The 23,490-nt window shown below is 41.3% G+C and overlaps 1 protein-coding gene across 2 annotated transcripts in view; it reads left to right on the top strand.

The window, feature by feature from the left end:
* The first annotated feature begins 2,059 nt into the window (after positions 1 to 2,059).
* The window catches only part of UBAP2 (ubiquitin associated protein 2), a 185,177-nt gene continuing 163,746 nt past the window's right edge, over positions 2,060 to 23,490 (top strand). For both annotated transcript variants that reach the window (XM_082301874.1, XM_082301875.1), the window contains exon 1: positions 2,060 to 2,109. The gene's annotated coding sequence lies outside the window, so the exon portion shown is untranslated. The remainder of the gene's footprint in view (positions 2,110 to 23,490) is intronic.

The following is a 23,490-nucleotide window of genomic DNA, read 5'->3' on the forward strand; positions in this document are numbered from 1 at the left end:
TAATTGTCCCCCTGCAATAGTAATAAAACAGAATATCAACAGCTGCATCAAGAAAATCAACAATACCTGTGCACTGTTTGGTCTGAATTTCAATTTAGTTCAAAGGACCCTCTATCTTACTGAAAAAAATGGGAACAGGGAGATATTGCAGCTCCTCAGCTGTAGGATCTTTTGTAGCTTCTGCGCATCTATGCAGTAAGCATCAAGGATGCAGACTGGTTAAATCCATCTACTCTATGCAGAGGAGGCAGAAGCATGAAAAACACCGATTAATTTTCAGATAGTGTGTGGGGTAAAATCAGATTTCATGCCCTTTCTACTTACGTGGAGAATATGGGCTCAAGGGACAGAGGATGAGCAAACAGCAGTAAAGGATATGAGACCACAGCAAAGGTCAAGGACCATGGGACGTCATCACTGGTGGCACCAGGGGATGAAGAGTCTGAACATCACCTTCACCAGCCCTGCCTGCTCAGCACCAAGCAGGGACCAACTTCCACACAGGCTTTAACATGTCAGGCCTTGCGAAGAAGTGATGCCCAAACGGTAAGGACCACTGCATTTTGGGCAACCAGAGGTGCTGTACACAATGGAAAAAATGCACAGCAGGAAAAAGCCTAAATGGAAGAAATGGCGGTGGAGGGCGGGGTGTGTGTGTGGTGGGGTGGTTGTGTTGGTTTTTTGGTTTTTTTTCTTTTTTTCTCCTGACTCACACAACCCAAAACTCCACATCTCAGGGAGTCAAGTTTTACTGACTATCCTTTCTTGCCATCTGTTCTGTCACAGTTCAGTTTAGGCTGCCAGAAGCCGCACTAAGTTCTCTAACACACATCTGCTCTGTCAGCCCTTCACTGTTCTCCATTAGTACCCACCATACTCTTCTTGACTCTCCTCCTGTAGTGCAGCTATCCTTTGTCCTAGATTTCTCCATGTCAACAGGGTGCCTCCCCGTGTCCACCCTAGTAAGAGAAGGAGACGTTTACATTAATGTAAGTACAAACTGGTTCCAAAATGCCCCGTTCCTAACCCACGGGGGTCCCTCATGGGGCCCCGTAATGGGATCTCTCAGGGGGATTTCTCAGGGGGTGCCTCACATGGTGTCCTTCACAGGGTTCCTCACGCGGTCCCTGAGGGGGTTCCTCAGAGGAACCCTGGCATGAACTCTCATGGGGTCTCTTGGGGGCTTCCTCAGGAGGTCATTCGTGGGTTTGATGCCTTGAGAGGCCTCCTAGAAACAGAGACTAGACAGGAGTAAAGGAATAAAATAGGTATTTATTTGAAAGACCTTCAAAGGTACCCCCTGGGGAGCCTGAAGCCACTCTCAAAAATGGACCCCAAGATGGACCTCAGGTCACGAGTTCTTCACTCTTTTACAGGTTTGGTTCATTTGCATAGCAGGGTTAATTCTCCAATTAAAGCTTCAGTTGTCCCCCCCCCACCCCCCCACCCTTAGCGGCTCTTTGGTTTATACTTTTGGCCTAGGACAGTCTTGGTGTCCTTGGAAAGCAGGGCCGGAGAGGCTTTGTTATGTCTACCTAGCATGAGAGGGCAGAAATTAACAGGCTGCAAAAAACTTCAGAGACACACACCAAGCAGTAGAGAACTTGAAAAACATAAAGGCATCAGGTTAACTCCCGCGGCCCCGCATGGGGTCCCTCCCGGGGGGACCTCTGGGTGTCCTTTACAGGGTCCCTCATGGGGGTCCCTCACGGGGTCCCTCAGGGGGTCCCTCCCGGCGTCCCTGAGGCGCCCGCGGGCAGGGCTCCGCTGCCCCGCCCATTCCCCGCCCCGCGCGCCGGAGGGGCGGGGCCTCCGCCACACGAAGGAGAAGGGAAGGGGCGGGCTTTCCCTCCGCGCGCGCTGCTCACGTGGTCACCGGGAGGGGGCGGGAGGCAGAGGCGGAAGAAGGCGCCGGTGGATGGGCGCGCGCTGGCGCTGCGTGAGGGGCGCGGGGCGGGGCTGCGCGCGAGCGCGTCGCGTCGCGTCGCGTCACGTGGGAGGGGGAACGACCCCGAGCGCGCGTGGAGGAGGAGGAGGAGGAGGAGGAAGGGGGAGGTCACGTGACGGTCGCGGGCGCCGCCGCCGCCGCTTTGTGAGCGCACCGGGCAGGTACCGCGCGCGCGGGGGGCGCGCGGGGCCCCCCTCACCCGTCCCCGGCCAACGGTCCTCGCGCGCGGCCGCTCCCCGCCTCAGCCGGCCCCGCGGGCCTGGCCCCGCTTTGTCCGGCCGGCGGCCCTTCGGTCCGCGGGTCGGTCGGTGTCCACCCGGGCCGCCCAGCCCCGGCCCGCCCGCCGACGGGTTGGGGGGGGCGCGGCTTTGCCCTACTTTTCGTGGCGGCCGCCCCGGCGAAGCTTCGCCCTGGCCTAGATCGCCGTCCCCCCGCCCCCGCTCCGTCCCCCTCCTCTCCCTCTCAGCAGGGCCGCGGGTGCGGGCAGCGCCCACCTGGCTGGGGAGGGGGAGCCCCGCTTGGAGGGGGAGAGGTGGGTTCTCTCTGCACCCCCTGACATCCGCGGGAAGGGGTCCTGCACCCCGTCCGCATTCCAGGAGGGGTTCTCATCTCATCTCATCTCGGAGGTGCTCGTCTCGTACACCGAGGGTTTCCCTCTGGCGGGTTGGTGCCTCTGGCTTGGGGGGGTGTGAGGGAAGCGGGAGCAGCCGGAGGAGGAGTGGGGGTAGCGGCAGGAGTCAGGCGAGAGGGGAGGTGGCAGCTCGAGAAGTGAACAAGTGGATGATGAAGTATTGATCTGTGACTTACGCAGGGCTTTACTTCCATGTTGTCGTTGCTCATTCCCTTCGCGGGTGTTCCCTCGCTGGTGGTAGTGGTGGGGGGGGGGGGGGTCACGGCTACTAACAAACAATGACATCTCGGCAGCTACAGTGGGTTACTTGAGGACATGACAATGAATGAACCGTTCCCTCTGTTAACCTTCTCCACCTTAGTCCTTCCTTGTCATCGGTTGTGCGTGGTTGCTTGGAATTGGGTGTCAGGGCAGGGCTTCGTTATTGGTCTGACTTACGTTGCCTTTAAAAACAACAAAAAAAGCTCTTCTGTGTTTTCTCCTGTTGCTGAAGAAAATTGCAGCAGGGAAGTGAACTGATAGGCATTCCTGTGCAAGAAGCTGCATTATAGAAAGGACCTGGTGCATGTTTGAGTCTGATAGCAAGGATCTGAACTCTGTGATGTTGAATAGGTTTAAAAGCTTGTGCTGGAATGTCTGCAGTGCTGTTGGGTGCCACCTGGGAGCAGGGTGGACTGGTTTGAAGCTTCTCTCTTGAAGGTATGTTAGCACCAGGAGCATGGATGTACAGAGCCCTCTTGGTTGTGTTCAGAAGAACAGGATGTCTTGTGGAGCAAGAAACTTTGGGTTTGCTACAGAGCTGTGTGAGGGGAAGCTGTGGAAGGGGAATGGAGGGGCTGAACTAGCTTGAGAGCAGCTGTTTTTTTCCAAGTAGAGAAATTGGAGCTGGATGTGAGCTAAGGGAAGGGAGGAGGAGCAGTGCTTGCTATTGAAACAGAGCCCTTCACAAAAAATGGCAGCAACTCAGCCTCCTGGCTTTTGCTTCTTTAATATTTACCAGGCCCTTTTAGCAATTCCCTTGGTTGTATCACATTCTCTAATGGAATCTGGGTTTGGATTCCTACCTGGCTGACTCAGTATTTATACCTGGGCCCAATCTCTCTGTGGTGGTTTGACCTAGCTTGTTTAAAGAATTTATTTTTGACCTTACGCTAGGTAACTTGAAAGCAAGCAAGGCTAAATCACTTTGCAGGATTAATGATGTTTTGTGACTCCTGAAAATGAGCTGGCTTCTGTGTTTATAACCTCAATAATCTTGGTAATCTTGGAGATTGGGAGGAGTGGGAATTGGACAAGCTCTGTTATAGTTTGTTCTAGTTGCAGTTTTATCAGTGTGTTGATTTTGAACACTGTCTATAGTAAAAAACCGCGAAATTTCTGAAATTTAGACTGTTTTCAGTTGTTTTGGCCTATCCTCCATAAAGCTCCTGGTGCTATGATTTACAAAAGGGCTTGGTCATTTGAGGGGACATGGAAGCTAGAGACTCATCACTAAAATCTAGGGAAGCTAGGGGGAAAACCGACAAAATATTCTTGTCTGTTACCAGAAGCTGTTATTTTAAATTTTTTTTTTGTTTGTCTCTTCCATTTTTTTGAAGCTGCTGCTCTAGAACCTAGAGGTAGATTGTGGATGCTCTATATTTCTTCTATGAACTTTTATTTTAGGTGATGATTTCATTGTAAAATGCCATTATTTTGTGTGCTTTATGTTTGTTGCTGGTGTTCCTCTATAGATACTGGTCATAGCAAAGTAATGTGCTGATGAACAGTGCTTGAAAGGCATATGTGTCATATACTGTTAATGCTTTATTAATAATCAGCATTGATAGTCTTACTATTAGTAGTAATGTTTCCTTGCAGTTTCAGTCACATTTAGTACCAGTTCTTGGAATAGGTACTTCATGAAAGACTAGGAGTAAAACTTTGGATCTTTTATGAATCTTTTTATTTATATTTGTTTTTTATCTGGTTGAAGCACATGAGCAAGACTGAAGACCCGTGTTCAGTGCTTTGCAACAGCCTTGTGTAACGTTGCTAAAAGAGAAGACAAGTGACTTGTCCCCTTTGTAAAATACAGATTAGAGAAACTGTGTTGTATTTGTAGACTTCAGAATTATTGAGTGGAAGGTGCTAGAGGAAACCAAAGTGATGTCCTCTGCAGTGTTGTTACTCTGCTAAAGCTTTTGGTGAATTTTAGGTTTATTTCTGATACAATCTGTTTACTCTTAGCCCATTGGGTCCTCTGTGCTTTTCAGAGAAGACCTAGTTTGGACTTGCACTGCTTTTCATATAACTTCCCTAAACAGGTTACATTCATTAAAGTGAGAGCTGGGATGAAAGGTTGTGAAATGCTTCCTTTGCAATTACTTCAGGTTCATATTTTAAAAAAAAAAACATACAAAGGGTTTTGTCTATTTTGCTCTAACATGAAAGTCTACACTCTTTTGATTCTGGCCACCTGCACTGGGAGTCTGTCGGAACTCCCCATCCGCCTGGGGCTCCTGCAAGGCCGTTCCTTCCACAGGTGTGGTACCCTCAGCCCTTCTCTGCCCATTACTTCTCAAAGCTTCAAGGAGTAAACAGGGACTAAAGACAGGCACTTTAGAGGTGGTACAGTCTGATGCCTAAGATCTCATGTCTTGCTCAGACTGCTTTTACTACATCATAAATACTTTGCCGAGCATATTATTTTACGTATGTTCTCTTTACATTGTAAAACCTGTAAAATAGGTTACATGAACAACTTTGTGCAGTTCCCTTGGATGGAGTTGTTTCTATTCTCAATTCTATTGAAATTCTCTTTCTTTTTGTCCGGCTGTCTTTGTGAAACCTGCATGATATTGTGGCTTCTTTTGAAGGTAAAATTGTCAAGCTTTTTTCCCCTCTCTCCCCAGGCTTCTTAAATCAGTCTTCAAACAGATGAGCTTGGAGGAGTCCTTAACCTGGCTGAGTGTAGCATTTTGCATTAAAAACAATGAAATGTTTCCCATGTTGGGAGGGCTTTGATCTTTCTTGAAACTTAAGGTTTGCCTGAAGTAATACTCCTATAGTGAACTTTATGGTTTTGTTTTTCTGCTATATCATACAGGAAATACAGTTTATTCCTGTAGGAGATGCAGGTTCAGTGGAACTGGTATTGCAGAATCATTCAGTATGTGAATCTAAAGTTAAACGAAGAAAACACAAATACTTTGTTAATGTCCAGATTTGCATCATCAGGTTGTACTTTTTTTGACATGTTTTAGTGGGGGGGGGGGGGAGTGCTTATCTCAGTCTATTAGGTGGTCCTGTGGTTAAAGGTGTAGGATTTGAATTCACTAGTTATTACCATGTTCCTAAATATTTTTAATGGTTAGCTGTAGAGAGAGGAAGTCTTTATGCAGTTTTGTTGCATGTGGCATTGGTTTAATCTAGAACTTTTCATTTGTATTTCTTATGATTAAAGTAATGTTCCTGGAAGTAGGACAATACTTCAGGGACCATATTGAGATTGCTTTTGAGTAAGGAAAACACAGTATGTGTTTCTACTCCATTTGTTTTGTTTAATGTTTTGAGGATGGTGGATGTGTAGTAATATTGAATGAAGAGTATGGCTTTAGAAACCTTTTTGCTTCCTCTTCCAGTTTGTTTCTCAATGGTAACTGAATTGTGGCTATTTTGTCCCCAACACTTGGCTTCATATTATCACATTATCCACATTGTTCCGTATTTGAAAGCTATTACTGATTTAATTTTTTCTCTCTGCTCTTACTTTCTTTTTTGATTTTCAAAATCTCATGTTGTCTTACACACAGTTTCAGCAACAGGAATGTGAAAGGAATGTTGGTGCCAAACGTTGCTCTGCTGTTGGTTTGTACATAGTATATTGTATTCAAGAAACTCTGGTCCATGCTTTTGATAGGTTGTGCCCCAAGGGATGGATGTCTCCTTTTATTTCAGCTTTCAGTCACACATTCTTGAGATCACTGACTTGTGATCCATTTTTGAGACTGACATAAGAGAGACCTAAGTTAGTGGTGTTAACTTTGGGTGACTAAGTGTGAAGAGGGGGAACAGTACCGCACTTCGTGGTCTTGTGCTTCACTTTCTTTTATTAGCCAGTGAATGAATTTCTGAATGTTTTGAACGTGGGGAAGTGCCAAGGGGTAGCTGTCTGAAATTTGTTTTAGAGAAGGAGTTGAATAGAGTTATGAGGTTGGTGAAGGTAAGTTAATGAGTATGTAAAAGTGTTGTTGTTGTTTTTTTCCTCAGTGTTTGAGAAAACACTATCTGATACATGTCTTCAGCCTGTTGGGTTTCTTTGCTGTTTCTTGATGTCCAGATTAGCAGCAATGCCCAGGAACTCTTCTTTGCATCTTAGGAAAAGATGCTTATTATCTTTTTTGAATAGTTCTCTGTTAATGACTGCAAGTATAAAACTCATTTCAACTTCATACCTGTACTCCAGTTTTTGTTGTTTACCATTTTATCTATTGTACTAGTGTACGTTTCTGGATTTTGTCCCAGTGACTTTTACCCTACTTGATTTAATTGAAGATTCCCTTGATTTTCTCTATATTACTGTTGGAGCAGAAATGCTAGAGGTTAAGAGTTGTCTCTAATGAAGCTTGTGGGGTCTTTTTAATAGCAGCTTTTGTTATAGGACTTTCTTGCCTTTTTACTTCACTTAATCATGGGCTGGGCTAGGTTGACAGGGACTCCTGGAGTGTTCTAGTCTCCCCTTGCTCAAGCAGGGCCAGCTACAGCAGGTTGCCCAGGACTGCGTCTGAATGTCTTTTGAATATCTCCAGTGGACACACTGCCACCTCACTGGGCAACCTGTGCTGCGCCAGTGCTTGCTTGACCTCAGGGCCCTGATGCTCACGGGAAGCCTCCCGTGTGTCAGCCCATTGGCTCTGGTCCTGTCACTGGGCACTGCTGAAAATAGCCTGGCTCTGTCTGTGTACCTTTCCTTCAGGTACTTACCTACGTTGGTGCGGCACCACATCGCCCCCAAGCTTTTTTCTCTGGGTTCAGCTACTTGACATAGTCATATCTGTAGTCCTTCAGGCAAATTCAACACTTATGTCTTTACTGGCCTTTGAGAAAGAGGTGGATTAAGCATTGAATTTAGTATGGATGGTGTGATAGTCTCAGTAATTCATGATTCTTGATTGGTGGAGAAATGGGTAGGTTTAGAGAAAGGACTGTGAAAATGCAGTTAGATGCATATTACAAATCTGAATAATTTCTGTGCTTGCAAATGAGGAGTAATTAACTGTCCTGGTTCTAGCTGAATTGAAGACAATAATTCAGTCTGTGAGGGAGGAAACAGGTCGAACACTTGATTGTCTAATAGTGATAAAATTGCCCAAGTCCTTTGTATGTTCTGTCTAGGAATTGCGTAGATTGTAAGTGATGACTTAATGTACAATACAGCATTTAGGAGAGGTTAGACTGAGTTCTTAATGTACTTCTGCATGTTGAACTGTCCATTTTATGAAGCTGTGAACATCGAAATTATTTTTAAAAGTACTTTTAAATGAGACTAAAGCCCAAACTTAGCGGAACTACATGAGTCCTAGTGAATTAGAAGGCAACTGGACCAGCCTAGTTTTTGTACTCTTGCAAGTCCAGACACCTTCCCCAAAAACCCCAAGACCCCCACAACTGTAGAGAAAGGTTGAAATAAAGTTAGATGGTTAAAATTACTTTCATAGCTAGGGTTATTGAGTCTGGGAAGTGCTGGAATGACTCTTGTAGAACAGTCATCCAAAATGAAACATCACTGAGGTGTAGTTTCTGATAGGAAACCTGCCTCAAATATTTGGATGACTTTGCTCCCTTGCTGATTCTGTGGGTTGTTAGGGAGTGCTTTTCAGAACTTTGGCCATGAGGGGGAGTGAAGCAAGAATGTATGACTTTTATATTTGTTCTCCATAAACAAATCCATTAAAATGACTGATCAAGAGAAGATGTTCAAGTGTTTCATTAGTTATGAAATGACTCACCCACTATAAAAGATGATAAAACATAGTGCAAGAAATTGCAGAACCATCCCTTTTCAGTTAATTTTAGTCCTTAAGTAAAAATTGAACACAAAAACATATTGAGTGAGGCATCTTGCCTTTCAGGCAAAAACAAGCTGATTTTGAACATTTGAGTCAGGCTGTGGTAACTAAAGGCCTTTCCACCCAGCAAAAAAGCAAGTAGCTGTTTGGAGCTGGAACTAAATGTAGGGGAAAACAAGTGAAAGAGTTGAGCAACTGGAGTCAGCATCATTTTCCTTCTTGAGACTTTGTTTAGGAGTGGTGAGAGGCCAGGAACTGGTTTTATGGTTGTAGGTCCCCTTTTTTGACAGACCCTGATTGAAAAGCTGACATACAGTTCTTCCTCCTTTTCCAGTTGCTGCACAGTACTGGAGAAAAGTTAGGATCAGCAGTTAACATGGACTTTCAGTGATACTTTCTGTGACTCAACAGATGGGTTCTAATGCAGTGTGTAGAGGGAGAAGGACAGAATGAGTTGCTTGTGGAGGAGCAGGAGGAGGATGTGGCTTGGGGGTAGTTATAAGACAGGTTTGGAGTGAGGGGAAAAAAGGGGAAGAGTTTGGTGTTCTTGATCTTGATATGATGGTTTGCTACTTTGATTTGTTTGTTCAGATTATTCAGAGTCAGGTTCATATTCAGAATCAGTAATGCTGGGGAACCTTAGGTGTGTCTTAACAAACAACCAAAATTCCTGCTTTGATGAACTGCGCTGAAAGTGAGTAATGAAATAATGCTGGGAATGACCAGCCCTGGTGGAATACTTGGGGAAGAGAAAGGGGTCTCTTGTTCTCAACATCCCTTTTGGCTGTTAAATCTGCCTGGTGGATTATTTGACACTATGTTTCAGGCCTTTGAAATGGTGTTGCTCTGTTAGTGTGTAGTGGCTGGGTCTCTGGTAATATCAAATGCAAAGTTGTGAGATTGTTTTTTGCATCTTACTTTTGGTATTCCTACAAATGTGTTTTTGTTTTGCATTTATGGCTATGTGTAGTGCAGCATCGACAACTTGCTGTATTCCCCAGAAGTTTATATCTGAACAGATACACTGATAAGACTGTGAAAGGTTTTTTTAAGGTAATTTTTTTTTCTTTTTTAAAAGAGAAATGTTGAAGGGGATAAACTATCTCTTCTGGCATTAAGTAATTCTGAGGAAAGTTAATTCTCTTGGTAGATTCACTTAGTCGTTCTGTTGAATAAAATAAGAACATTACCACCTCTTACATTTCCTGAAAAGTCTGAACTTCGCACTTCTCAAGTTCTCTGCCAGGTGAAGTGACCTCATGTAAGCATAGGTCAAACACTGTGCTAAACTTTGCTAAAATATATATGTGAACTTCATTGATTGTGTCACAGTTAAAACCTAAAAGCGTCATTCTGGAAACATGGCAAAGCCTGAAAATAGAGCTTCACACTAGGCTAGTTTATCTAAATGCATGTTTGGGTATTATAACTATTGTATTTTATACTGGTATGGTATTTATGGCTAGAGAGGTGTTGGGCTCTGCTTTCCTGAAATCTTAAAGACCAGCTGGGAGGAAGTGGTATGTTTAGTTCTTCCAGGACTCGGTGTGCATTGACCTCCCAAGCATTAAGCTTCAGGGATGTATCAAAGCTTGTTGAAATACTGACCTATAATATGTATTCGTCATCTGTCTTTTTCAGAAGTTATGTATATATATTTAAAATTACCCAAATTTCTATTAAAAAAAAAAAGTGGAAATAACCCCTCAATTTAACTTACAAAAAAAAAAAAAAAAAAAAGGATCTCTATTAACCTTTTGGATTTAAAAGAAAAAAAGCTCTCCAAAAGCTCATCTTGAAGAAGATGATGGGAATGTTTTCCAGTGTATTAAATTCAAAACATCACAGCTCCAAGAGTCTTGAGGTTTACCAAAACATAACATATGTTTCTGGAACTTACACTTTCAAGTCTTTTTCAGCAATTGGATATCTCACTAAAGGTCTAGAAGAGTGCAGCTAAAGTAATACTTATTTGTAGTGTGAGAATATTAGTTTGACATCAGTGTACTTCTAACTGTTCAACAATTTGCATTTCAGTTATTGTAAAATGTTTGCTGACAAGCAAGTTCCAGATCAACGTTTATTTAATTTTAGTTGCCTCTGAAGTAAAATTACAGCCTTTAGTGTGTTCACATTAGTTTGTAAGGTGGATTTTTTTATTTTTTTGATTCACCAGGTTTGTTTCATCCTAGTTTTTCTTCTCACTTAGTGTTGTTGCATTCCTCGGGCTCTGTTTTATTCCTCATTTGAATTTGGTAGGAACTGATAAATCAGTCAAACAAAGGTTTGTGTTCTCAAATGTACTTGCAGATTAGAATATACATTAAACTCGCAGGTTAGAATATACATTAAACTTGCAGGTTAGAATATACATTAAAGTAGAACATTTAATGTATATTCTCAGATATGGAAGGCCTTACACTTGGTGCTGTGTGTACTAGGAATTTTCTGGGTTTTGTTTGTTCTGTGTATGACATTTGAAATTTTAGAATGGTTTTAAGGAAAGTTATGTCTCTGGCTCTTAGAATGAGATAATTCATTTAAACATGCTTTTTCCTTCCCTTTCTTCTTTTTCTGGCAAAATAAAATCTAAAGATGTTTTTCTTGGAGGTATTTGCAACTCTTCAAATGGACTTTCATGAATAAGTGGAAGTAAAAATTCTGCTCTTTTAAGTTGCTGTTTTCAGCAGTTGTATGTGTACTCTCCAGTGTTTAAATGCAGTGTATTGAGGGTTGTTTTTTCCCATTCTATCAGTCCCTTGCATTTGATTCTGCAAAGAAATCCCTATGATGTAGCTGCGAGCTCACAGTATCTTCCAACAAATCTTAAAAACTCAGACTTCATGGCAGTGTTCTTTTGAATATCAAAATTAAGGTCATGCTAACACCTGCTTCCTTAGAGTTTTAGAGCATAGCAGTAGGGTTGGTAAGTACGGTTTTTCTAATATTAGACATCAAAAACTGGAGGAACCAAAAGGACAGTACCTACTTAGATGAGGCTTATATACTTTCAAAGAAACTACCCTAAACCCCTGCAGAACAGCAAGTTTCAGTGTTTTGAAGGTGAAATAATGAGCAGCTTTTTAGCCATTTACTTTCTGCTGATTGCAGTTTGGGGTGAATGCTCTCTTGTACTTTTTCCTCTGATCAGAGGAGGTATGTTGCATTCTTCCTTTTAAATTTTTATTTTCACTTTATTCTACTGATTCAATTTCTTACTAGTTTTCAAAAAGCCATGTTTTGGACAGTGTACTTATTGAACTTGAAAAACAGTCTTGTGTTAAATTGAAAACACATTTAAGGCATCATACTGTTCTGCATTTTAAACTTGACTACCATTGGTTTCTGAATTTATTTACAGTGTCATCTTGGCTTTTTCAGCAAGTGTGCCTAACAGCCCCCTGCTGTGCTAGAATTTTTAAACAATACTCTCTAAATGACTGAAAATGATTACTGTGTTTAAAAAGCTGTTACTTAAGTTTGTAATGCAATTTTTAGAACTTGTAATATTTTATCTTGGTTATTTCTTCTTCATCCTTTGGTTGATATCTGTGTACATACAGCTTTCTGATTTGGTTGGAGAGAACTGATGTGTACAACATGTCTTCTGCTGAAATGGTTTTCAAGATTGTTGTTGTCAAACCATTTGTTTAATGAAGTTTTTATAGACGCAGTATGCTCTCTGTAGCTGGTACCTGAAATATTTTAATGCTGTTGCTAGAGTTGAACACTGCAGGTAGCAAAACGTGTATTCCAGGTGCAGTCTCAGAATTCATATATGTATTGAGGGTGAGGTGTACAGTTAGTATAAATAAGCTGTTTCAGGAGCTAAGATGTGTAGAGTACAAGTCTTATTCAAGTTTTGATTACAAGTCTAGATTACAAGTTTTATTTCAAAAGTGAGTAACTTCATCTTGCAGGAAAGTGCTTGGTCTTTCAGATTTCCGCTGGTAAAATGGACAGGTGACTGCTATCTTCTTGGAATGCTTTAGAAAACAGATTTTCTACTTAGGCATTTTAATATTGCCTTGCACAGCATATAAACCTGGCTTGCTTGTGTGGAATCGGGGGTTGTGATTCGTTACTATGCTGTACTCAACTAACTCAGAATACAAAAATATTATAAAAGGGCATGTTAACTTTATGAAGATAAGGGAATACATTAATGTGAAAGGAATTTTTTAATGGCCAAATAAATAGGAAGGAATTTTTGAAGAAAAGCTCTATATACTTTTTCAGATTTTGCAAACTTAAAAAGAAAATATTATTCTTGCCCTTTTGTGAATTTTGTTGTGAGCTGGTTTGGCTTGGAAAGAAGTGGTGGAGGAGAGAGACAGAAAACACAAACAACATTTAAGTCAGATTTGCAGAGAAGGGTGCAGATGGAGCTAGAACAGTGGCTGTGGGTCCTAGAAGCAGCATATGGTTTGTTCTTCGCCCCATTTATGTTAGAGAGAAAGTAAATACTGAATTAAATGCAGTAAAACTTCAGGCAATTGAATGCTTTATGTGAGCACCTTGTCTCTTTGGTATTTTCTTCAGAAAGTTTAAGAAACTAAGAAGTGAGAGATTAATTTAATTTTTATTTAACTTACAGGATGAGAACATCCTGAATGACTGTATTCCTGCTGTTAGATTGGAATTCTGCATACAGGGCTCTTTATTTGCTTGTTACTTTCTAGCATGTTTTAAGTTTGAGGTTGTAAAGATAGTTAATCCTTCATCTCTTTCGATAGTTTGGTATCATTTTGGAACAGATGAGATAGACCTGGCCTCACCTGAATTCTAGAATGACAGAATGAGTGGATTTATGCATGACACCAAGTAGAGAAACTGTGATTGTGAGGAAAATAATGCTCAAAATCAAGTGGGAAAGCTTGGAGTAAAACAAGTTTTCTGACTGAAGCAAATTAACATGAGGATTTACAGAGGAAAGTTGTCAAACCTGCTTGTTTAAAGCTAGACAAAATGGTAACAGTGGTTGTGACTGTAGAAAGAGCAATCCAGAGGTGGCAGAAAAATGGAAGTGATCTTTGATGGCTTTCAGTTCTTTGTGCTGTTTCAGTTGTTTCTTGTCTCTGAGCACCTGACAGTAAGTTAGTAAAAGGATTTCACTCACTTCTCACAGCGTTTTTGAAAAGCTAAACTGAGCGAAATGGCTGATAGTTTTCATTAAAATGTTATGCACAGGGACTGTGAAGACAAGAAATAGTTAACACTGCCTTACAAACTGTTATTTCTTTTCCTCCTTCTGAAACTTTATATTCAGGGTCACTGCAAAAAAAAAGCCTTTTTTATTTTGGTGAATACTCCTGCCTAAGATGAATCTTGAGAAGTACCATCATCTGGGGCAAATATATAGAAAGATGTTCTGGAATATTTTGCTTTATTTAAAAGAGTGTTTTTCAGTGAGACTCCTGCTTTTCTTTGGTCTTCTGAATTTATGAACAAGGCCTGATTTGTGCTGATGGTCTTCCCTTGGTGTCTAGTTCAAGGATTGGGCTCTGTACAGGTGTGGGAATGATACTGAGCTCTTTGGTGTTGCCACTAAAACTGAAACTAAAATCACAAATCTGCTATCACATATTATAGATAAAACCTGACTGATTACGAAGTGTATTTCCTTTTGTATCACACATGGCTTGTAATTTCAGCATTGCTTTTTGTTGTGAGTGTTGTAATGTGATCTGATGAGTGGCGTAAGTGTGAATTAATCCTGCCCTCCAAAACTTTTCTGTGGTGGCACTTTCTACTTCGTCCCTCACTGTCGATTCTAGTGTGAATTAAGTAGGTGCCCTTTTTTTCTGATGCAGCGGAGTGTGTTTCCGCAAGTGTGAGAACGTCTCTGCTCTTGCTCAGCTATTTTTAGTCCTCTTGCTTGTATCTGTTTCTATTAAAAGAATTCCTTTGGAAGCTGTTCCAGGAGAGAGTGGTTTGGTGACACTGGAGGGGGCAGGGAGAGCGCAAGCACGGAGTGTGTTCGTGATCTGGCAGTGAGACGTCCGATGTGCAGCGCTGCTTCCTGTGTGCCACCTTGTTTTCGAGCTTCCCGTTCCAAGAGAATTCCCCCTGCTGTGTATTGTCCTGGCAGGTGTTACCTGATTCTTGGTGTAATTTGGAGCACCTGGGTTTCTACTTGAATCTTCTTACTGGGTTTGTTTTTCTGTGGAAACAGCAATTCATTTTAGGGGCTGTTCAGGTATTGGTTATTGTATCAGAGTAGGTAACTGAAGTATGCATTTTTACAGTTTAATAGCCAAAGCCAACAGTTCCCAGTATTTGTTTTTCCCTGCTCTTTTTTTTTTTCTTCTGATAACGGCTTATTCTGGGTTACCTTTCCTAGTAAATTGGCTTAAAAGCTTTCAATTGTTATTTAACAGCTTTTTTTTTTTTTTTTTTTTTTTTTTTTTTTTTTTTTGTGGTTGCATGCATTACACATCTTTTGAGTACAGGTAGCTGTTGATTATAATGGTAGTGATAAGTGAGGGTGATCCAGTGAAAATTTTGTTTCGTTTTAACTGTTGTATCTTAGAGTTGGCAGTACTGACACGTTGGAAGCCTAAGTGTTGCATGTGCTGACAGCCCAAGCTTTAACTGTTCTGAAAGTGTCCTGCTGACATTGTCAGAATAGGGCCAGGGAACAGTGGTTTTGAGACAAGTCAGTCATGGTTAATACAGGAAGGTCATCAACCCTGTTGTACTTAGTGGTGTACTTCAGTCTTATCTGAGATGCTTTGGCCACTTAAGTATTTTTTTGTGTTGTAGTATGGATGGCTTAAGCAGAATGTGGCCTGAGATCATATGTCCTTTCATGTATTCTTTGAAGAGAACATCTATAACTTGTGTACTTGGTACTCTGCAGCTGTTTCCTCACCTACATCTCACCTGGCCTTTTTGCTGACCCCAGAGTTCATCTCAGGCTGGAAAGCTGTGCAAATTATTGCAGTCTGAAGAGGCTTTGCCTTGTGATTCTTTTAGTGGAGGGAGCCATTCAAAGAACTTCCAAGTTACCCAGCCCTGTTTTCCTCAATTTGTCTGGGTTTCCTCCTTTCCCTGTCAGAGGGGACACTGTGAGTTTTAATGAGCTGGCAGAGTGAACAAACCTTGTCAAGGTGGGGCTTTTGATAGGGAATGGGTGGATGTTTAATTGTGTTATTCCTTTAAAAGTGAAATCTGTAGATGACTGGCAAAAGCATTGAATATTTAGTTGTGTATACAAAACCATTAAAGATTGTTATGGGTGAATAAGTTGCTTTGGACTAGTTTGAATCTCTGTTTTATTGCCTGTGGGTGAATGTAAACATACACTTCTGCAGCTGGGGGAAAACTGTATTTTAGGTTGACATAAGCTGTATTAGTGTGGCTGTCCTAATGTTCATTGTACCCTCCTCTTCTTTGGATAGAAGCACCTCCAAATTTTAAATATGCTTTTCACTGCAAGTTACAAGATGTTAACAGGGATCGAAGAGGTTGAACATGAAGTGTTCCTCAGTAAACATTATAGAAGCCTCTTTTCCTGCAAAATAATTATATATTCAAATATATAGTTTTCTTCAGAACTTGGCTGGGAGGTTTTTTTGTTTTTAAAATGTCTACAGGGAATTATTTCTAATTTTTTTGATTGTGCGCAGTGGGCTTGACCAGGATCAAGTCATGCTCTACTGGATCCTGGAAAAACAAAATGCATTTCTACCTATGCTGTAATGGTGCATGTCTGCTAAAAAGCAAGTTCCCCATTCCTTGTGAAGTTGATCCCTGTCCCTCCTGTCAGATTCAGCAGTTGTATAGCCACATAGTTTTCCTCTGGATAAGCTTGTTGAACTGACTGATTGTTTTGTTTTAGAGGGTTTAGTTTGCTCCTGGGTGAGCTGACTGAACCGACTCCCTCTGCAGCTGCAGGTTCATTAGCCTGGTTGAAGAAAAGGAGCAATATTTTGTGGTTAAGGAGTGGGGGAGCAGGCCTGCCATTTCTGATGATTACTCACAGTTGTGTGGTGTTAGATGTGAGGTGATACTTGATTTTAGTGGAACGAACTGTTTGTGTTGTGCCCAAGCTATGGATTGAACTTTGAGTGAATGTACAGCCAGATCCCAAAGGGGAACTAAAACTCTAGTCATGTGTTTTTTTTTGTCCTAAACTGTGCTCAGCCATCCTTTACTTGTGCGAGAGACTTCAAGAGGGCTGTGTTGGTTCTGGCTGCAGAGGATAATGATTTTGAACCCTGAAAAGCTTGCTAGTTTGGTTTCTTTTTCCCTGGCTGCAAGAAACCTTTCCTTTACTAAAGACTAGTTAATGTTTTTTCCAAGCCTCCTAGTTAATGCAGTGAATAATTCAGGAGAGGACCAGGCTGTAATTTTGCCAGCTGCTTTGTTGTTGGAAGCTGTAGACACAATAGTGCCCTTCCAGTGGATGCTACTAAGGAAACTTTAGGAGAGAAAACACCAAGGGCTGTGCTTTTTCTGTTTTTCTTTGTGATTGTTCCGAAACCAGAGATATGAAGAGATTTGCAATACTGGTGGTTCTTCACCACTTAATGTCGCAGTCATGGAATAAACAGCGAGTGTACTGTGTATTGATTTGGCTAGTATTTTCTTTTATCTCCTGAGGTTCCTTTCCTCCTGTCAAAAGAGGAAGTATTATGTTTGTGGGTGTACAAGCACCACCTCTTAGGCACTGTGTTCTCTGTATACTCCCTGACTTGAGATACTGATGGAGCTGACAGTTCAGGACAGCATGCTGTGTGGCCGCTGATGAGACTCTTACCTGGTGGCTGTTAGAGAGGTTTCATGTAAGAAAGTCTTTTCTCTGAGAGGGCAAGTAATAAGGGTCTTCTGTCAAAGATGGCAGGAACATGTATTTTTCCCTCCAGGTCTTAGAATATTTGGACAGGCGAAAACTTTTATTGAAATACTTCTCAGCAGACAAATATACTTGAAAAGTGAACTTGCTGTTACCTCTTCCTCACAGGATCCCCATGATGGCCGGTTGTCAAAGAGAATTCCTGTTTTCTATGTATTTCATTTTTATTTGGACCTGTGCAACCTTTTTTTTTGCTTCTGTTTTGGTTTTTTTCTTTGTTTCATGGCAACAACTGTGGTCTAATCTCTGTTATCTAGTTCTGATAGTCCGGAGCATGGTGCTTAGGAAACAATGTGCAGTTTGTCTGTGTCTCTCTGTTCCTTGAAGTTTCAGTACAGTTAATCATAACTGTTGGTAGCTAGTGCATCTTGCACACCCTTGCAAATGTGGTTCTTACCATTAGTACAGGGAGCAGAACTTGATTCCTTGTAGATATTGACGTCTGAAACATAAGGTCAAGTCCTCTGAATGTTTTAGGACATTCACTGCCTTTGACTGTCCAGAGTCACTCAGGTGTGTTCGGACAGCAGTGGAGCTGGGTGAGTTTTGCTAACCAGTTTTTCACGAGTCTGAAGACTAACTTGGTTGTGTGGAAGATAAAGCCCTAGGTGGAAGTCAGTCAGGCTTCTCTGATTTTGGTGTGATTGATTGTCTCTCTTTTTTTTTTTTTTTTTTTTTTTTTAAGTACCAGTTAAAGTTGAATTTCTTCCTTCAGAAATTTCTATATGAGTAAGGGTACTTGTTGCCTTAGAAGCTTCAATATTTTTAAAGAAATGATGAGGACAAGTCTGCAGGATGTTTATTGAGTGTAGCTGGCAGATTTTGGTTAAAACTAGAGAATCACCAATATGTACTGAAATGTGAAGCACATCTCTTAGGCAGAGACACTGGGATAATAGGAAAAAAATAGATATTGTGAGAGGATTTTAAAAAATAAAGTTAATTATAATACTTAACTATCATGGTTGAAACATGCTCTACTAGTGGAAAACATGCACTGTTCAGTCCCTTGTCCCACATCATGCCTTTGGGCTCTGAATATGTGACCAGCCTTTGCCTAACTAGTCTTTTGAGGATGAGCACTTTCTCTTCCAAAACTTCTTCCAAGTGCTGTCTTGTCTTTTATTTGTAAGACCTATTTGTATATTTCTTTGTCTTCCTTTGCATAGCATGTGTTCAGGAGTATTAATCCTTAAAATAAACTTTTTTTTTCTGGTTTTAAAGAAAAATTGTTGATTTTTGCGGATGGGGGTGTGTTCTTAGCTAGTTATAAATTGGCCTGGCAGGATAATCATTTCAAGTAACAACTCAGAGGGCTTTCAAAAGGTGGATAAGAATAATCACTTGGTCATTGGCTGCAGTTTGTTAATATGACTCGAAGTTTATATATTAGTTTCTGTGTTTGTGCACGTACTCATGCTGCTCCCAGCAATACTCTTTCCTTGGTAAAACATGAGAGCATGCAGGTAGTAAAATTTCTCTCTTTTGGTGTTCTGCCAGTGAAGCAGGTCAATATTTTTCCTACTTACCATAGAAGACTGTAAGATGAGACATGAATTCTCCCAGGATCCATAAGCTCCTATAGTTACTTGGGGTGATACAGACACTGAGTCATCAGCACGGCTCCTGAGGAACATGACTCTTTCAAACTCTTCCTGTTTCAAGCAGCAGTGAAGATGGTGAGATGCTTTGGACAACAGCACTCGAGGGAAATGCATTACATTGATGCTTTGCAGATGTAATTTTTTTCCTCTGTTCTTTTTCCTCATGCTCACGTAACTCTACAGCTGTAGCAGTAAAATCTGACCTCACTGTACATGAGTAGTTATGCCCTCCTGAGGCAGTGTCCTGCAGCTTTTTCCCAACCCTGTCACTGTGAGAAATCCTTGACTGGTAGCTTTGTATTTTGAATATAAAAAAGCAGTCACACTTTAAAGGTGTTCACAGAGATCTTTGCATGGTTTCTTTATCACAGCTCCTTATCTGGGAATCAAGAAAGAACTTTCTTGAGACTGCTTCAGGAAAGGAATTGAAACTGCAAATTTTTTTGCAACTGATGGAAGTGAATATTTAACTTCTAGAGGAATATTGAAAGTCAGTTGCTATTGCCATGCCTGGTCAGTTCCTGGAAGTTCAGGAATAGATTTCCTGTGTTTTGGGGACTTGCAACCATGTCAAGTCGATTTTTATTCTCTGTATCTCTAGCTTTTCTGACTTCATTGAGTCTAAAAGACTTAGAGTTCTTGATGAAGGAAGGTTTAACAACAGATCACAGAAAACATTATGATAGCTTTAAAAACCTGCTTTTTATGTTGATATGTGTTCAATTAATCTTTGATTCTTTGCCTTCATCTTTTCCTTCTAAAATTCAACGCAAAAATACAACTAAATGTGTTGGATAAGACAAGGGGTGGAGACTTTGAAGGGGGAAATTTGGTAGTTTTAGGAAGGGTTAAATTATAATACTTCGTTAATGCTTTTGTAAGCTGGAATAATCCTTGCCATTCCATGTTACACATTACTGGAGCTGCAATTGTAGTGTAGGTCCTTGGACTAAAACTCGCTGTACAGACAGAAAACTAAAACAAACAAAAGGTTGATATTTGGAATGGTTTTCATCTTGGATTCTTCTGTTGCTTTCCATTTTAAATGGCATTTTTAAAATGAAGTCTTAACTACTGATAAAGTCATTTTTGTATTTTAGTTTTGTTTGGGTTTTGCCTTTTGTTTGTTTTTAGATTGGTAAAGACAGCCTTGGTCTGTGGGTACTAGATTCACTACAGTGAAAAAAGAAAAAAACGTTTACAGGGATCTTGTTCATCTTTGTTAATTGTCATGAGGGGGTACAGCCACTTTCTCTACACAAGAGTTTTGGGAAGCCCTGTCTCCTTCTTTTATACTTTCTCCTTTTTTTTTACTAGTGCTCTGTACTAGTGTATAGAAAGTGATGAAACTATTACTAGTTTCATTTAATGTTTTATATGTTTCTTCAAGTACAGCTGTTTTGGTTGCTTATTAGAATTGCAGTGTCTGCAAGGTCAGATGTTAACTGCTGATGAGGGACTTTTGCACTGCACTAGACCCTGACATGGAAACTGAAGCATCTGCTTCTCTGAGTATTTTTATCTTTATTAAACAGATTTTAATTAAGAGTTTTCTTCCTCAGAGTCTCAAATCTTATTTTCTCATTTGATCTCCAGTTAAAATTAAGTTCATCAGTTTGTGATACCCTGCTCATTACTATGACAGTAGCCTGCCAAACAGATTTGAATACGAGGAGTTGGAGAGAATAAGAAGCTGCTTTGTGAGCAAGGAAATGTTCTTGTTCAGTCCCTAATTAATCTAATTAATTAATAATATCCCACTTATGCTCAAAACTGTTGTCACTGTGATAATTTGGAGGCAGTCACTCTGCCTCCCTGCTGCCTGTTGCTTCCTTACTCTGTGGAAGGGCTTGAAGCCTCAGCCATGTGTCTCTGCTCAGTGCAGTGTCTTAAGGTGGAGCATGGCCCTCCAGCTGCTGTGTCTGGACACCGCCAGTAGACAGTGGGAGCCAACTTAAGGAGAAGTGCAATGACAGTATTTTGAAAGTTCTCTTTTTATCAGGCTGCCAGTTGTGCTTTTAAGAAGACTGGATTGTGTCTGATGGATTATAACATGTCCTTGTTGGCTTGTTGGGGAGTGTCAAACTGAGCATGGGGTTCCACACTTGCCTGAAGCAAGTACAAGTCCATACTGCTGCCTGTATGTTGCTGGGTTATTTTTTGATTCCAACCTGCCAAATTGTGCTGCTCATGTACCGCACAGTCAGGAGGATACAGATCTCCTTTAAAAACCCTGTTATGCTGTTCAGGTTGTTTGAGCTCTGTTCCCACAGCAGCCTGATCTTTCTGTGCCACTTCATCTCCCAGGAGTGTTTCAGCCTTTCGTGTGCCTGCCTTTTTTCTTAAAGTATCCTTTCATCCTGAAGAACAAATGTGGCTTAAGCCGTGGTGGCACAGACACACACTGAAAAATGCATGCTGGTAAAAGGAGACACAATCTGCTTGAGGAACCGTAGGTTGCCTGGCTGTTAAAGTGTGGAGTAGTTCAGCATGTGCTTTGCAAACACATAGGAGACTCTTTAATGTAAGTGTCTTACTGTCCTGTCTAAAATATAAATCACCATATTTTGAGTAGCTTTGGTGAAATTGGTGAAAATCGCACTGGCAGAAATATATCAAAATTCCTAGGTATCATAATAAATATGATATTAATTCAGAAATTATGAACAAATTACCCAATGGAGTTACATTTTCTCAACAAATCTTAGGTCACAATGGGCTGATTCTAGACAATCGTATTTGAAACTATGAGCTTGTCTTTCAGTGAAGTTAGTGCTTGCTTGTGTGCTGTCTTCAGGGTTTGTTGCGTTCCTCGTTGTTCTAGGTTCAAATTGTGATAAGCAGTCTGATCCTTGGAAATACAAACAAACAAAAAGCTAACCCAAAGATCATTATTATTCTTTATAAATGGAAGTTTTTGGATGTTGTCAGTCCAGCCAGCAAAGCTTATAAAGCAGATTTTAACACAAAGAGCTGAAGTAATGCTACTGCAGAGTCAACTGAAAATGTCCACACATCTTTAACACATCAATGAATGGCCACGAGCAGATAGTCAGTGATAAATGTTGAACTTGCTGCCCAGTCCATCTCCACATCTGCTTTATATTTTGCTTTCCATAGAACATGGTGTTAGGAGCTCATATAACTTTTTGTTTTGTCTGTATCTGGCCTTTATATCAGACACAATGCTCTGAAGGTCTGTGTGTTCTGGGCCTTAGAAGGCAATGCAGTTTGACTATATTAAGGGACTGTGAGACAGCTTGGCTTTGGTCAGTGTATTCAAAAAGTTGTAGAAACACAGTATTCCAATTCAGCTCATACTGCAGTCAGTTCCTGATAAACGTAGGCCTTTTCTTATGGAAATAATACTTTTGTCTCAGACATTAGAGCATTATTGACTACTTTAGCTAGTACATAAATAAATTCAATGTCAGGGTTCAGTTTTGACCAACAAGAATGTATTTCTAAAGTCAAGAAGAGATTTAGATGATAATGTAGATAATTTTCCTTTTGATTGTAGATGAGGCTCCTGAGCATCATGAATTGGTATTTAAACTGAAGCATCTCCTTGCAGCTTTAATTATGAAATACACATTACTTGTGACTGCCAGTGATCAGTTGGGTGTTGAACCGTCCTACTCCATGTGATTGCAGTGTGTACTTATCTTCCTGGAGAAAAAGGAGACTGAGGGGAGACTTCATTGCAGTCTGCAACTTCCTTATGAGGGGAAGAAGAGGGAGGAGTGTCAGACACTGATCTCTTCTCTGTGCTGTCCAGTGACAGGGCCTGAGGGAACAGCCTGAAATTGTGTCATGGGCAGTTTTCTTTGGGTATTAGAAAAAAGTTCTTCACCCAGGGGGTGGTTGGGCACTGGAACAGGCTCTCCGGGGAAGTGGTCACAGCACCAAGCCAGACGTAGCTCAAGAAGTGTTTGGACAATAATCTCAGACACGTGGTGGTGTGACTTTTGGGAATCATCCTGTGCTGGGCCAGGAATTGGAGTTGATGATCCCAGTGGGTCCCTTCCAACTCAGCTTACTGTGTGATTCTGTGATTATTGTGCACTGAGCTTGGTGTTAGCCAGCTTGCACAAAGCTGTTGCCCTGGCAAGTTGTGTGCTGAGGCCTGTTCATATAATGGGGCTGCAGTAAACACACTTTCCTGCTTTTTGCACATCTTCTGCCCAGGTACACCTCTTGCAAATTATCCTTCCTTCCAAAAAATTGCAGTTTTACTTTCTAGCCTTATGGGGACAGAAACCAGGCAGTTGAACATGACCGTTCTGACCATTTGAAAGATCTGTTTCCAGTTACTGTAGCTGCTATAAACCATGCTCATTGATTAATCCTGTGCTAAATGCTGTACAAACAGGGGGAATAATAATGTCTTGTTTCAA

This window comes from Coloeus monedula (genome assembly GCF_965178545.1).
Source record: "Coloeus monedula genome assembly, chromosome: Z".
NCBI classification, from domain to species: domain Eukaryota; kingdom Metazoa; phylum Chordata; class Aves; order Passeriformes; family Corvidae; genus Coloeus; species Coloeus monedula.